Raw genomic sequence first — 15,944 nt, forward strand, 5'->3', positions numbered from 1 at the left:
AACACAAGCACTCTTGATATGCTGTGCCCAAACCCTCCAGCACCAGGCAGGTAATTTTACATAAAGGCAGCTGCATCTCCAACCCAGGGGAGGAAGGCACTTCATCTGTTGCCATGGTAACACTGCCACTCCCCCCATCCCCCTTTGCTCCCCCACCCTCTACCGGTCCCCTCCCTGTTGCCACAGTAACCACTTGACATCAGTCCCACTCCTCCCAGCCCTGCACCCCCCTGGACACCCGCCCCTCCTTTAGCCATCAGCTGAGGGGACACACTGACATGGGCACCAGGCAGCTGGAAACTGAACCAGGGAGACACAGGGAAAGCCCCATTCCAGAGCCACAAGAGGTCGTGGAGGTTCTGTTTGGATGGACTTACACAGGGATGCGCTATAGGGGAAAGCCATGGGGTCAATATAATGTTTGTACACCATCATCTGTGCTCCAGGCACCCAGGCTGACCCTTTGATCAGAAATGTATGTCACTGGTAATTAATTCTAAAGCAGTCCTTTTCTTGGTATTTTTTCCTTTTATTATTTAATGACAGAAACAATAATATTGACCCAGTCACATTTCTCTGACCCACGTCTTTAGGTTTATTCAGTCAGCATTTTTTTCCTTTCTGAATACAGTCCTTAAATTGGGAGAGGTTTTATTACTACTTCTGTTTTATTTTTCTTTTCCCCAATTTCAGTTTAAGCAAGATGGAAAGACATGTTTTGCTTAGAGTCTCACAGTATTGCAGTATTTCTTTCTGAATCCTGCTAAAACTTCTCCAGCCTTTAACACTTTCCACTGCAAAGATATAGACCTGGTAAGCTTCCCAGCATAAGCTTTCTGAACCTTTCTTAACCACTTCAAACAGGCCCAGATTAGTAAAGCTTCTTACACTAGAAGAAAAGGACAAGTCTTTCATGGTCTATCCTTTTTTTGAATTGTAGCAGACAACTGGAAGTACAGCAAGAAGACATGTGAAAGTCCAAGGGCTGACAGTAATTTCCATTTTTACCAGATATCAATACAGACTCACACTTCTTCACCTGAACATCTCTAAACTTGTAGCAAGAGAGAACTGGAAGTACAGCAAGAAGACATATGAAAGTCCAAGGGCTGGCAGTAATTTCCGTTTTTACCAGATATCAATACAGACTTGTCGCCGGTTGGCCACAAGGTTTTCGGGGTGAAGGAAGAGACGAGATGGGCTCCATGATCAGAAGGCTTGATTTATTATGTTATGATATATACATCCATTATAACTATACTAAAAAGAAAAGAAAGGGAGCGTTTCCAGAAGCTGCTAGCTACCTAAGAATAGAAAGTAAAGAATGATCACACACAAGCTGGCCTTGACAGACTCCGCAAGCCAGCTCTGCGGTGACTGGTCACTGAACCAAAACTTCCCCAGGAGACCAATCACAGACCCACCTGTTGCATTCCACAGCAGCAGACAATCTATTGTTTACATCTTGTTTCTGGGGCCTCAGCTTCCCAGAAGGAAAAAATCCTAAAGAAAGGATTTTAGTGAAAAGGATGTCTACGACACAGACTCACACTTCTTCACTTGAACATCTCTAAACTTGTAGCAAGAGAGAAAAACTAAGATCTAATTCAACAAAAATTACCCTAGTACAGGAAGAAAGAGATGTCTTTTCCACGGCAACTTTCTATTTTACTGTTGTTCTCCAAAATAGATTTCATAATGCCCAGCTGTGAAGTGCTTCATGTAAAAATTTATAATATACATTTCAGCTGCTCTATGAAAGAAAAAAGTTATTATTGTAGTTTTGATACCAAAACACTAGTCCATTGTGAACAACATGAAAGAAGTGGACATGCTTTTTTGGTAATGAAATCCTCTGTAAATCCTTAGTTTTTCATTTCCTAGCATAAGAGTAAAAAGGAAAACAAAAGACTCAAAGTACAAACTGCTAGAAGCAGATTTTTCTCATTCTCAAAATGTGGAATGAAAGACATGAGAAAGATGGTTGAAATTGCTCTGGAGGAAGTAAATGAGTGAAAAATTAACTAAGGAATGTGAGAATTCTTGAAGCAGCTATTGAACAACTGAATTTTTAATTATGCATTTTTTAAAAAGTGAACATCAGGCCCAGTTGATAAACACATACATGTGTCAGCTGCCATAACAGTGAACAAAGCTTGAGAAGCAAGCCTAACACAGTTTATATCTTTTTCCAAACTCATAAAGATGAATACTCATCAGAGCTGGAAACTGGCCACCTGCTGCAACTTTGCTGATTTGGTTCAGCAACCTTCATAATTAAGTAGCATTATCAGCCTGGGAGAAATAAGTGATCAAATATGAAACCAAAGCATTTTCTCTGCTGATCCTTTATTTGAGTTTCTTTTCATCTTTTTCTTATTACAATACACTGATGTAGGAGTGCATAACAGCAACCATAGGAACTTTTCTACCTGACATTAATGTTCTTTGATAATAAGCTGATACTAATTACTCTGCAAGTGAGAAAAAAACTTCTAATCCTACAAAATTAAAAAAATAAAAGCATCCAAGGGACAACTTTGGACAGTTGCCACTGGTCAATGCATCTAAAAATTAAAGAAAACTGAACATGATCATGTTTTAAAGAATGAAGACTAAATGTATAACTGATGCTTCTTTCCAAGCATGAAAATCTTTATCTAGATGAGGGTCAACAAAGGTACGCAGACATTCCTCAAAACATTTATTTACTCAAATCATATGAAACATAAGTTCAGGATAAAAACTCAGCAATGCTCTGACCAAAATGGTGAGGGGTGCTTCAAAAAACTTAAATGCCTAAAGGTATGTTATGGAGCAAACTCAGCAGATTTTGCTGCTGGATGGCAGCACATTGCACACCTTCTGTTGAAGATATATCATTGTGTCACCAGAAAAATGAGTTTCACAGATCCAGAAGATCAAGATAAAAATATTCCTTTGACTGCAATACACAGCTTCTTGCAAAGTTAGCCAAACAGCAGAACAAGAGTTTATGCACCTCACATTAGACAACTACTGTATGAAAAGGAAAAATATGCTAAATATCTTAGCATATGCATATCTTAGTTCTCCAATCCCTTTTAAGTCAAGCTCTGACTTCCATTCTCCCAGAGATATTTACGGCTATCCAGAAGTCAGTGCTCCAAAGCATGTCCTTTTCCATCAAATGTAATTTTTGTTAATTTAGGTACCCCAGAACTCAGAATTGTGCTCATTATAAATACTGACATCTGAAAAAAAAAATCAGAGTTTTCCTGGTGTTTGTGTGTCAGTCAAGTGCATGAATTATGTTCCCAGAGAGGTCTGATTTATGCCCAAGCCTGTGGTGAATGCCACAGCTCTTTGGACCTCTCATTTAAATTTGGCAGGCACTGCAGTAGATCAGGAAATGTAGCAGGAAAAGAGCACATTTGCATCACAACTTGAATATGTCCATACTACTTTAGCAGTCAATTGTTTCTCATAACAAAAAAATGAAAAAAATAAAGCCATTCAAACCAGTTGAATAACTATATTTGATACTGCTCAATCACATTTTTATTGGGAAAACCGAAGAAATTAGAAATAAAGGCACAAAGCTGATGTGTCATTAAAATATATTTGTGTGGATGAGAATTCTGAAGTAGGTAAAAGATAACATAATTAAATGCCAAAGGCCCAAACTGATCCAGATGAATAGCAAGCAAACAGAAGTCAATGACCAAAGTGTAACACCTGCTGCCAGAGCCAGCATCTATGTAAGAAGTGTATTAATAATCTGAAGCATTATCTCCATTCCTATCAGAGACCCAAATATTTAATCTATTAATCACAACTCCTGCCAAAAATATTTTCATATATGCACCCAAGTGACATGTACTCCACACACCGTTGTATAAATAAGGTTCATAATGGACATTAGGAACTTCATGGACAACTCAGCATAAGGCTGCTCTAAATTATACACCCAGAAGGACAGTGCTAAAAGCCTCAAATTTATGAGTTAAATAAGGTTCTCTTTAGATAAATTTATTAGAAAACGCAGATCTATTATGTGACTAAGAGTTTCTATATCAAAATCATTCTGGTATATTGTAGGTGAAGTTCCTAATCTCAACAGACATTATGGGATCTGACTTGTCTCATTATAGACATCTATTTTCAGTACATATACCAAAAGCAGTATCAGTGTCAAGTAAATGACTCAGACCAACTTTGTGATTGTTTTCATTCCAGTCAAAAAAGTACAGCCACTTCTAAGTATGAAGTTATGATGACAACATACTCTTATTTAACATTACAAAAAAATAAGTTTTGCAAAATTCCGGAAAGAAATTATTGCATCAAGAACACATAAGTCACAACAAGGACAGCTTTGGCTGAGAAATCATACCTTTATGTATGCTGAAAATTTGCCCAAACTGTGACCAAAAGAAAACAAACAGTAAACACACATCACAGTCTATATATTCTTGGTAAACAATTTCTAGATTTTTGGAGCTAAATTTCTCAAAGAATCTATCAAAATAGACAATTTTCTCTGCAGACAGTATGCAAGACTTTCTTTGTAATCATTGCTCTGTATTGCTGAAGTCCTAATGACAGAGCAAAAAGGAAATATCCTATCTCTTCCTACCCCCACATTCTTTTATTTCCATGTACAGTGAGTGGAGGACAGTTCTTTCAGATTACACCTTAGCAGAACCCAGCAAAACCTCATTGCAATCTTCCCAAAGAGGTGAATGAGAAAATGAGAAAAATAACTTGACCAGAAATTTCTATTAACTTCTGAGCTACACAGTTTTGCTGAGATCATTGCATGACAATATGCATGCCAGAGGATATTCTCTGCTCTATACTCTTTGCTATTTGCAGTGGAATATGGCATGATGAAATCACTGTGACTGTACATGCAAGTTTTCCAAAATACATGTGTTGTTGAAGGTAAATACTGACTTTTACAGCAAGAAAGCAATAAATCTGATAAATTAAACTGAGCAAAATACTGATGAATGAGTTCATGGTTCTGATAAATGTTAGGAAAAGAAGAACAAAGATAGGGTATGAAGAAGAGTTTGAGAAAAATTGTACCAGTTTTGGATTTAGACAGTCAAGAATTTCTATCAGAAAATGTACAAGTAAATTCTCCAAGTGGTGCTATTCCTTCTTTATGCTTTTGCAGTTTTTAATTCTACCCGATTTCAAACATTGTGCACATCACTGTAACCTAAACAGGAGCTAGAAAAATTGCAAAATTTATCTCAAGACAGCAGTTCAGGCTTGTCTCTCACTAGAGATCTTCCTTTTCATTTTATCAGTTGAAGATAAAACATGTTAGTATGACATTTTACACTATCACATTATCTGAGTTCGTATATTTGACGGTGTCACCTCTATGCTAACATCAAGCTCTGGCTCAAGCAAAAGCTAAAGTGCTGTTTCAGAGCTCTGTCTGGAAAAGAACATGTGCACACCTTCAAATCCCACTGCAATTTTCAGAAGTACAGTGCCCTTAAATGCCTCCAAAGTTTGCACAAACTCATACCTTGAGCTGCTAATGAAATGATGCAGAGATTGGCCAAGAGAAGAAGATGATGATGGCAGAAGAGCAGGAACCACCAGTGCTAAGGGACTGCCAGGTGTGACTGCAAAGCTCCTCTGGGTAATCCTTGATGAATTAAGGTGACTGGGAAAAGTGTCCAACGACTGGAGAAAAGCAAATGTCATTCCTACCACCAAGGTGAGCAGGAAAAAGGGGACTACAGCCTCACTTCTGTCCCTGAAAAGGTGATGTAGCAGCTAGTCCTGGAAGCTACTTCTAGGCATAGGAATGACATGTTTTTTGGATTTTCTGTCATTTTATGATTATCAACTAAGATTTGTGGATTTATGAATTTTCAGGAACAGTGTATCTTCCACTACAGAGCTGCTGTTTCATTTCTTATTGTCTTAGATTCCTAAAGGTTAAAGAGCATATTAGGTGTTGTATTTCCCCATGTCTGTGGAAAGCGAAGGGTCACATTTCACCTGATTAAAGAGTGACCACATCCTGAAAAACATTGCCAGTGTCATGGTAATTGTTTCCCTTTCTCTCACAGAAAATGTGTTTTTCCACCTCAAAATATTTCATTTCATGACAATCGGATATAAGTATAATAAGCAATATATATTTAAAACATCTTTTTTTTTTTTGGGTTTTTTTTTTTTTTTTGCAGTACAGCTTTTGCAAAAAATGCCACAAAACAACCAAAAACATCTCAGGTGTAACATCATCCCCTACATGCTCTGCGCAGCTCTTTGCTTTGGGACAGAGAGGTGATACAGGCATGTCAACTTAGTGAAATGTTTCATGCGTCAAAATTATTTTCCTCTATCTCTTGCCAAAAAGGATTTAAAATGTCAGTTCTGCTGAGATGGCAGCTCGGTATGAAATGAGGAAGACAGCCTAAGTGTTTTGGTTTCCTACATGTACCATATGTATTTTTGATGTAACAAGTACAATAATTTCAAAGAATTACATAATGATTTCTGACATTAGGATCTTCATATCAATCAGTACACTTAGAAAAAATAAATCACTATGGTAGGCATTAAAAACCTATTTAAAGTACAGAACACATGTCTCAGAATCAAACACGACTTTTTTTTTCTTAAAAACAATGCCACATTCTTTAGGCAGCGTCTACACCTGCCTTTGCAAAAGCAGTGTTACGCCTGAAATAGTTAATGTTTGATACATTTTCCTGCTGCCCCTTGTTAGGTTTACTCCAAGAATTCACTTCAGTGCCACAAATTAGAACTGCTCTGTTGCAGAAGTGCCAGCTAGGACAAGAATTTTGTTATCAGACTGATTAATGAATTATACAAAAGGTCTGCTTGTCCTGTAAAAGGCAGTCTCCCGAAGACCTTTCCAAATTATCAGTTATGGGAGCTCTGCACAGGTCCCTTTAAAAGAAGGGCAGAGGTTTTTAAATGGATCTCTCTAGAAAGATTTGGGAAAACATTATAACTCACTTCAAACCATATTTGGCACAATGGATGCAAGTTACCCAGTGGAAATTACTTCTCCTTTTCAATTAGGAGCTTTGAAATACTGCTCTGCACATGATTACTTTTTCAACAGCACTGCTATACTTGTAAAGTCTGTGGCTGAAGAGCATCTCACTGCAGAGTGCCTGAGCATCTGTTGCCAACTGTGCATGGCAGATGAAAGTTGAGAACAGAGATAATTACAAGATGACAGCATTATATCATTGCTTTTTTTTGTATAAGAGGTGAACAAAAATACCATCCACAAACACCACTGTAAAATATTTTTGTCACCAAAACCTCAATATCTGACCTTTTTTTCACATAAAATAATATCTTTGCTTATACTATCACAAGCTCTTCTCATATGTTCCAGAACAAAGGACTGCTTGTTCTTGTTTCCCCCACTGTACCAGGAAGACATAAATTAATCTGATTCAAATATGACACAGATTAATAGTGTCAGAGCAACATCAATTAAACTGTGTACCAGCTGCCCAGTTACATTCTTAGGTTGCCCTTTCTCCAAAATTTTACCAGAAGACTATTATTCAGTTAAAAAACCTAGAAAGCCAAAAATCTCCATCCCAACACAAAAAAAAAAAAACCACCAAAAAAATCCCCAACCCTTCAGATTCCCTTTAACAAGGACTGCTTGAGTAAAAACTCTTAATCCACATCTTCTGCCCAGAGTGCTCAAATTCTCACAGAATATTCATTTATAGCTCTATTCATGAAGATGGACAGATTTTGCTGATATGATAGGAATAGAAAAATTACTGAAACTACTCATACCATAGAGCTAATTGATATTTTGTTTTGGCTGGAAATAGCATGAAAGTTGCAGGAAGAGATGTTGAACTACATACTATGACATTAAAACTATAATAGAGTTATGATTACTGCACTTGCAATTTGAATGCTGCCATTTAGCTACGCAAGTGCTCAACCAAGTCCCTGTTTATATTCTCCTAATATATTTCTAAAATAAGACACTGCTGTTTGATGCAAGCATCATTTTCCCTATGAGCCTCCTGGAAAATGTTGAATTGTAAATCTGTGAGCACTGTTTCCAGGCTTTGCTGCCTGCAGGTCCTACAGCAATAGTTCAATACCATTTAAGAGTCCCGCTTTTCAGAGTTTTGAGGCATCAACATATCCCATGAAAAGCAATTGCTTATAACTAACAAAAAATTTTAACATAATTTTGAAGACTAGAACATGCAACTGGCTGCATAAATATGGTGGCATTTGCCAAAATTTGTGCACCTGTTTATATTTTTGGTTTATTTAAACCAAACTGAAATAATATATGGAATAATTCAACTTTCTACAGGAAGCAGGTATTTCATGGTATTTCTTTAGAATCTTTACTCCATTAGAACACAGATATGAAGAGAAGTCTAGAAAGTATCCAGGAATTTTACTGGTTGGGTTATAGTTCTCAGCTAGACTAACAAATAGCACAGAACGCTATGCATTCAAAGGTGGCAAGTGTATTGCATTAAGTGACCCAGACAGCAAAACACTAAACACTGCTAGGGAGAGCCCCACCAAGGAAAAGAAAAGCAAATCACAAACCAGCAGCTCCCCCGCTCACCGAGGAATAGCAGCACTGTGGGAAAAGTGGGGGAATCAATGAAGCACTTTGACAGCCCTGAGGCCTGTTAAGTCCTGCTAGGTGTGGTAAAAGTCCACAACTCTCACTCATGATTGGGAACAGCTGAGTTCACTGCAGGAGTATTTCCTGCAGGAGAAAGCCCATGCAAGCTTCCTCCACTGCAGTACAGCAGCAGAGAGAAAAGGGCTTGAAGGAGAGTGTCCTTGTGTTACAGGAACCCTCAGTTACAGAAGAACAGAGCGGTCCTCATGGAAAATCTCTGACTGCAAACCACAATATCCCACTCTAAGTCCTTCTAAACAGAAAGCATCAGCCAGTGAGGTCAGTTGTACATTAATGTATAATACTGCCATTTGCCAGGCACACAGTGGTTACTAAGGAAGAAAACATCTTCCATTAAATATTTCACTGGAGTGTAATACCAAGCTTTCACTGTATTTGAAAAAGCTGCAGCAATAGGCATCAATATTGGGCTGAGTTACTCAGGCTTTATCCCCCACTTTAAACACTGACATCTCCTCAGAGCAGTATCCTGCTCCCTCTTAAATTCCTATGCTACATTTCTTTCTCATTTTTGATGTCTGATTAAATCAGCTTAAGGATTTATCCAATTCTGAATTATGACAGAGAGTATATTTTTAAGTATAAGCCATGACTTCATGAAGCTTGTTATCAGAGCTGGACTCACCTCCATGGAACAGTTTCATTAAGACTTATATCTTGGAACTGTTTATCTCTGGGAAGGAAGCACGTTGAATTAGGAAAATACATCAGGAGTAGCCTCAATGGTCTAATTCAGAACTATATTTCACATGTGCGTATGTCAGTGCTTCTGCTGTCAAACATCATTGTACAGTTAGCCAGACTTGGCCAAAAATTATATTATCCATTAATTTCAAACCTCTAAGGTATTAAATACTGTATTCATCATGAATCGGTAAGAAAAAAAAAATCTAAACAGCAGAATTGTTCACAAAGCAAAATATCCCAAAATATTGTTTTTACTTTCAGGATATAGTCTGTCCATAAAAATCTTATTTTGATAAATTAAAAATCTGTCAGATACACTGAAAACCTTGGTGATATTTTGCCTAAACTTCATTTTTTAAAAAAGTTATATTCCATCATAAGGTGTTGATTTAGTTGAATCAGCATTTTCCAGTAGAACACTTCTATGAGAAAATTTTAGCCCTGGCCTTAGGAAGGAACTTATCAACATATTATTATTAACTTATTTGTTTGTGAAATGAAAACTTGCAAGTTTGCTTGCAGTCAAAGTAGAAACTGGGTGAGATTGACATCATCCATAAAACAGAAATATCACCCATTTATCCATCCAACCTCCTGCAATCACCGTGTCAAACTGCACATAGGCTGTACAGGCGGCGCCAGGACTTTTCAGCAGACAACACCTCCCTGCCATCCTGCCACAGCCTGGCTGAGAAAGCAATAATTCAAAAGCTTGGAATGTAAGTGTCAAGTAACCAGCTTTGTACTTCCATAGCAAAATCTGAATAATTACATTTGGTAAGCTGGTCCACACTGCGGAATATTTTCCTTCATTCTAACCACTCTAAGAGCAGAGAGGTATTGTCATCTTACTGCAGGAGTTCCATACTGCTGTCTCCTTACACAAAAGTTTCATACCTTGGTGTTTTCTCATGGGCATTTCCTCCAAGCGCTAACTCTTTCTTCTTCACAAAGCAACCAACTGACTCCAGCTCCCCTCTCACCCAGCAACCCACTCTTTCATAGCACTCTTCTTCTCATTGGTTACAGCTGTGGCCTGTTAAAGTCAGGCCTGTCCTAATCTTTGATAATTGGCCCAGCTGCAACTCCTTAGGGGTAAGATTACTTTCTACACTATCTTTATTTTCTTATATTCTATCCCCCTACAGAGGGGCATTTTGGGGCACTAAATTGACCAGCTTCTAAGTATGCACCAGACTGTACCCTGCAGCTGAACACTATAGTAGTGCTATGTGCTGTGTTTTCATTTCCTCCTGAGAAAAACAGTTTAATTTACATAGGAAGATAACCAAATACATAACACTGGTCTTTAGGCTATAAAAGCATCATAACATGCTACAGAAGGTAAGCATTAGTAACCAATTAGTAATCAGCAGTTTTTTAAAATTTCTGCTAGGTTAAACAATATGTTAAGTAAATGAACTACTGAAAAGATCTGGGCATGGTCCCCTTTAGTCACCCTCTCTCATCTTATCTCCTCAGACTGAGTGCTTCTCCTGCTAGGTCAGAGATTTTTTTAACTGCAGAGCATGCCTAAACAACTTTTTAACAAGGCAGAACACTATTTTCTGCTATAGTGCCAACTAAAAAAGGGGAGCCAGTCAGCTCATTTTGTTTAAGAAAGAGGCAGTTGTTGCTTCTGCAAGGTAACATGCCTGCAAAAAGGAGGAGAGCAGATCCCCTCCACTCTAGGCTGCCACACGTTTCCTGTCTCAAGCCATGATGCAGGATTATGCTAGGCCAGAACAGAGCAGCCAGTGCCAGATCCAGCCCAGCTGGCTGGAGTGAATGCCTCTGCAGCTTCCTTGCTTTTCACCTTCTTCAAAGAAGGTGCTCCAAGGACAGTTCAGGAAAGTGTGTACTCACGTCTTGTCATGACAGCAATGAATCTCTCTGTATCTATACATGTGCACTGCTCTTTCTCCTTCATTAGAGTAGCACACACTGTTTGTTCATCCTATGGAGCCTCTCACAGTGAGCATCTGGAGTCCAAAGACAAACTGACAGTGAGTTCACTTTATGTGTCCATCTAATTTTAACCATCATTTACTTATATTGGCTTCTGCAAGGCTCTCAGTTATTAAAAATTCAAGTAAAGTCATATCATTGGTGCTTTAAAGAATATCATGGAGACATATCAGTTACACAAAGCAGTAATATTCAACTACATTTATTGCCTATAACCAGAAAAGCCATCAAGAATGAAAAAACTAGCTATATTTAAAAGTAATAAAAGCTACACTTTTGCCTATACTCTCTGAACAAACTTGAATGGGTTGGGGCTTATGACCAATTTAGAATAATTTACCATTCAGATAGTCTGCACTGGAACAATAAAAATCCCATTTGTTTAGATTTATTTTAACAGCAAGATGATCATAGACTAATCATATATGCATCTTTTTCCCTACTGCATAATAGATGTTTTCATTTAGGCAAAATTATAAGAATTTTAAATTCACTGGCCTTAATAGAATAGAAAGGTAAAACAAATTATTTTAATGAATAAAAAAAGCCTTTGGGCCACTGATAATTCAGACCTCTAGCAGAGAAAAGAGAGTAATATTATAACATAGATTACAATATTCAAGCAAGAAAACAGTCTAGTTTACTTTTACCCTACTGATTTATCTTTTATTTGAAGATCCACCAATATAATACTAAGCACCAGGACAGATTTTAAAGTTCAACACTTCTAAAAAGCTTATGTAAGTTGACAAAGCTCGGTAGAAATTACCTGAGTAGACCACCTGAAATGGTCTTACCTATTACTTTGTGAATTAGCAACTATTTATCCAATATTTATGTCAGAATGCAAGTGGTTACACATCACGCTCATTTGTAGGATCAAGAGGATTGATTCTATATGTATTTATTTAAATATCAGAATTTCCTAGGTTGCTTTTCATACACTGAAGTGGCTCCCTCAGCAAATGCCATGACTCAAATGACAGAGCAGTACAGGCAGTCGTTGTGAACAGCACCAGGCTGGCACTGACTGACAGCAGGAAGGGTGAGCAACCTGGGGACTGGCACCTGGCAGAACACAGAAAGCCTCATTCTGTAGGGAAGCCTCCTGCAGCAGCTTCACTGGAAGTAAAACAACACTTTCAAAACAGCAGAAGAAAGGCATTTATCAGAGTGATTGATTTTTGTTTAAAAGCTTGCACTCAGGAATTATATTCCCCCATACAGTCCTGCGAGACCATCTGCAGCAGTGTCGGGGAGGAGGGAGGAACATCTTTAGCAGGGCCCAGGCACAGCTGCCAGTAACTGCTCCTTGAGAGGGTCCATGGCCTCCAGGAGCAGCTCTGAACAGAGGAGGAAGCAACATCCCTGGCCCCTCAGCAGGGCTGCACAGGCACTTGCAGGCTCCAGCCACAGAGGACAGCCTGGATGACAGACCTGCCAGGAATACCTTAAAGATCTCTTAGCCCTGAACAGGTGGTGGCATGTCAGAAATTTTGAGCAGAGGCATATTTTACCTTAGATGCTTGCACAACTCAACCATTTCTCTCTGATTTTCGAGGAACACCACTTGATGATCACTTCTCCCCCTCATCTCTCATGGGTGAGCTCTATTAGTCATAATTATTTCTTTATTTGCATGTTTGCAAAACAAGTAACAGAAACAGTGAAGAGTAATGAGTCCTGATGTGCCAGCGGACATTAAAATAGCTAAACATAATAGATGAAATGCAATGTATCATTCTCTTTAATTAAACTCATGCAAAAGTAGATGCCTTTCTCTGCCCATTTCTTGCAGCTCAGAGTGCAGAATCAGCTGCCTAGCTAAATATGCACATTCTTGAATGGCTGCATCACCAGGTTCACCTGGTAAATGCAATCCTGGGAAGATGCTGATCTTTTTTTTAGTGCTACTGTTCATCAGTAACTGATGGATAATTACTGTGACTGGCTGAAGAACCTGCTTGCATGAATTTAGGAATTCTGTTAATTATGTAAATCACTCAATATTTAATGCCTCAGTGTGTAATGAATCAGCCATGAACTACCTAAGTCCTTTGTAATTTACTGCCCAATCTGTCTGAAAGATGAGGCCATAGATAATGGAAGAGAGAAGTTAACTGAAATATTTAGGGTTTGGATGAACTCTCCTGTCAGATTAAAAAAGAAAAAAAAAGGCACTTTGGTCCTTATCTGGGCATAGGAGTGGTAGATGTTGAAAAATTCCCAGAGAGGAAAGCAAAGTATACAAAGCAGGGGCTGACAGAAACAAAAGGAATTTCTGGGTAAGAAAGTAAGAAAAGGGACATGCTTTAACTGGTGGTTTGGCTGTGGGAACAGCTGAGAAAGAGAACATTACTGCAGAGAGGAGGAAGAAAGGGGTGATGTCCAGCAGGAGATGCCATTTGAAGAAAAGGATGTCAGGAGGGTGGAAGAGGACAGAGGGCTGTGAGTTTGTATCTGACTATGAAGACAGATTTGTGAGCTCAGGAGCTGTGCCACAACCAGAGCCACATCCAGCTCATTAGTGTCTGAGCTGAGAAGAGCTGCCACAGACCAGAAAAACAAAGAGCTCTGTTGCATTTAGACCAAGAAAAAATTAAGGAATACCCACAGATGCAGCACCTGTGGGCTCAAACACAAAAGCACAGTAAACATCATGGACCTCAGATGAGATATGAGGCCGGGCATCGCTCTCCTCATCAGCAAGAGCAAACGAGTTCAGTTACTAAATTAGAAGAATTTAATGTTCCGTGCAATTTAAATTCCTGTTTTTTCAGATCATTAACTGTTTTCTAGAGGACAGAAAACTCTGATTAAGCTCCATTTCTACACTGTAATATCAAGCTATTTTTGAGTGCATAAAGATGATTTTGAGAATACTGTCACTATAGAAACTAGTGCCAAAGGAAGTTGTTCTCTATTTTCCCACTAGGGAAAGGAAAGAAAATGCTCTTTATTAGCTGGTAGAAATGGATGTAGTTACATTTAAATATTTTTCCTCCTGGTCCTCTTTAACTACTTTTGTATTTGACAATAATACCTTCAGCTTCCATTATCTTTTGGGGAAAGGGAAAAAGGGATTTTCCCTTTTCCCCCTGCAGGCTGTTGTCCTGGTATGCTTGTGTGTGACTGTGTTTGTGTGTGATCCAAGTAACAGACACCACAAATAAAACCAACACAAAATCCTTTTAGATAGAAGCTGATATTGTCCAAACACCTTGTTAAATAACATGCAGTTTTGGACATGGGAATTCCCAAGATAATCTTCCTTCCACACAGCTCAAGTTTGTCCTCATGCATAATATACAAATGCAATCAAGATGAGTAATAGCTTAGGAGAAGAATAAAACTGAGGAAATCACATCTTAAAATATGATATTACTATGCATAGTATAGTAAAACTCAGATGTTCCAAGCCACTTGCCCCCACACTGTTTTGTGCCCCAATTGTGCTAGAATCTATATGTATACATCATAAATGTATTTCTTGCTTCTAAAAAAAATTGTTTCAGTATACAAGGACTTTGGAACAATCCCACACTTTGGGTATTCCATACTACATGTAAACACAAAAATCTTTTCTCCTTGCAGGAAAGCTGGTGTGTTTTGTGAAGAAGACATTTATGAACCATTTACACACAGATCTGAACACCCTGTTGGCCACTCCTGATGCTGCAGCTCTCTCAGATGTAACTCAGTGAATGGTCAGGAGGATGGTGTGAGAGCAGGCAGGGGTGCCAGGTGACTCTGCACTGCAGGCTGTGGTGTGCCACCTGTGCAGCCAGTCCCCTGGGAAGGTGACTGTAACAGCCCAAAGGCAACACCCCACCACTTCTTCAACTCCAGCAAGTGCAATTGACTCACTCTGCAGCAAAGGCCAGCAGCACCTGTGTAACCCACAGGTGCTCAGCACTCAGCACCCCAGAGCCACACACCACACAATCCCAGCCTTGCTGAGGGAGTCAGAGTTCTAACCTAGGCATTAGTTGTGGCAAGGGAACAACCGAGGGGCAAATCCCCTCATTGAACCCACCCTGCACGTAGCTGCTGTTCTGTGAGCAGATCCCCTCCCAGCCCCTTGCATAACAGAGCACACAGATCCTGTGTGGATATGTGGGTATGTGGGCAGCTCTGTGCTGCAAGGGTTTTACTCCAAAAGCATTTGTCAAGGAGACATTCACTGAAAAGGCGTATTTGCCTTCTTTGGGAAATGTCTGTGAATGAATGAAGACTGATTGTAAGTGAACAGAATTTCAGTAACTCAGACTTCCTAAGACCAGCCTCCTCATTTTTTATACCAACAGTTTGTCTTTCCAGAGCAAGGAGTTCAACAAATGTAGAGCCACTCAAGCACTATACAAACATTAAAAAAAATGTCTAAGGCAATAAGAAGGAGGTGATGAACAGCAGGGAATGGTCTTGCCTCCTTCCAACAGACAGTCCTGGGTAATATTATCAAGAGAATTCAGAGCTGATCCATTTAATGCTGCAAGCTGACATGCTCAGTTTGACTTTGGTTTCTAAAATGCTTAGGTCAATAATAGTCCCTCAATCTTCTTAAAGTATTCCTGAGAGCATTTACAACACTTAC

At 38.9% G+C, this 15,944-nt stretch overlaps 1 protein-coding gene across 1 annotated transcript in view; it reads right to left on the bottom strand.

Moving 5' to 3' along the window:
- Window positions 1-15,944, bottom strand: part of GABRG3 (gamma-aminobutyric acid type A receptor gamma3 subunit) — a 296,832-nt gene that overhangs the window by 150,971 nt on the left and 129,917 nt on the right. The window lies entirely within an intron of this gene.

This window comes from Geospiza fortis, unplaced genomic scaffold, assembly GCF_000277835.1.
Source record: "Geospiza fortis unplaced genomic scaffold, GeoFor_1.0 scaffold366, whole genome shotgun sequence".
NCBI classification, from domain to species: domain Eukaryota; kingdom Metazoa; phylum Chordata; class Aves; order Passeriformes; family Thraupidae; genus Geospiza; species Geospiza fortis.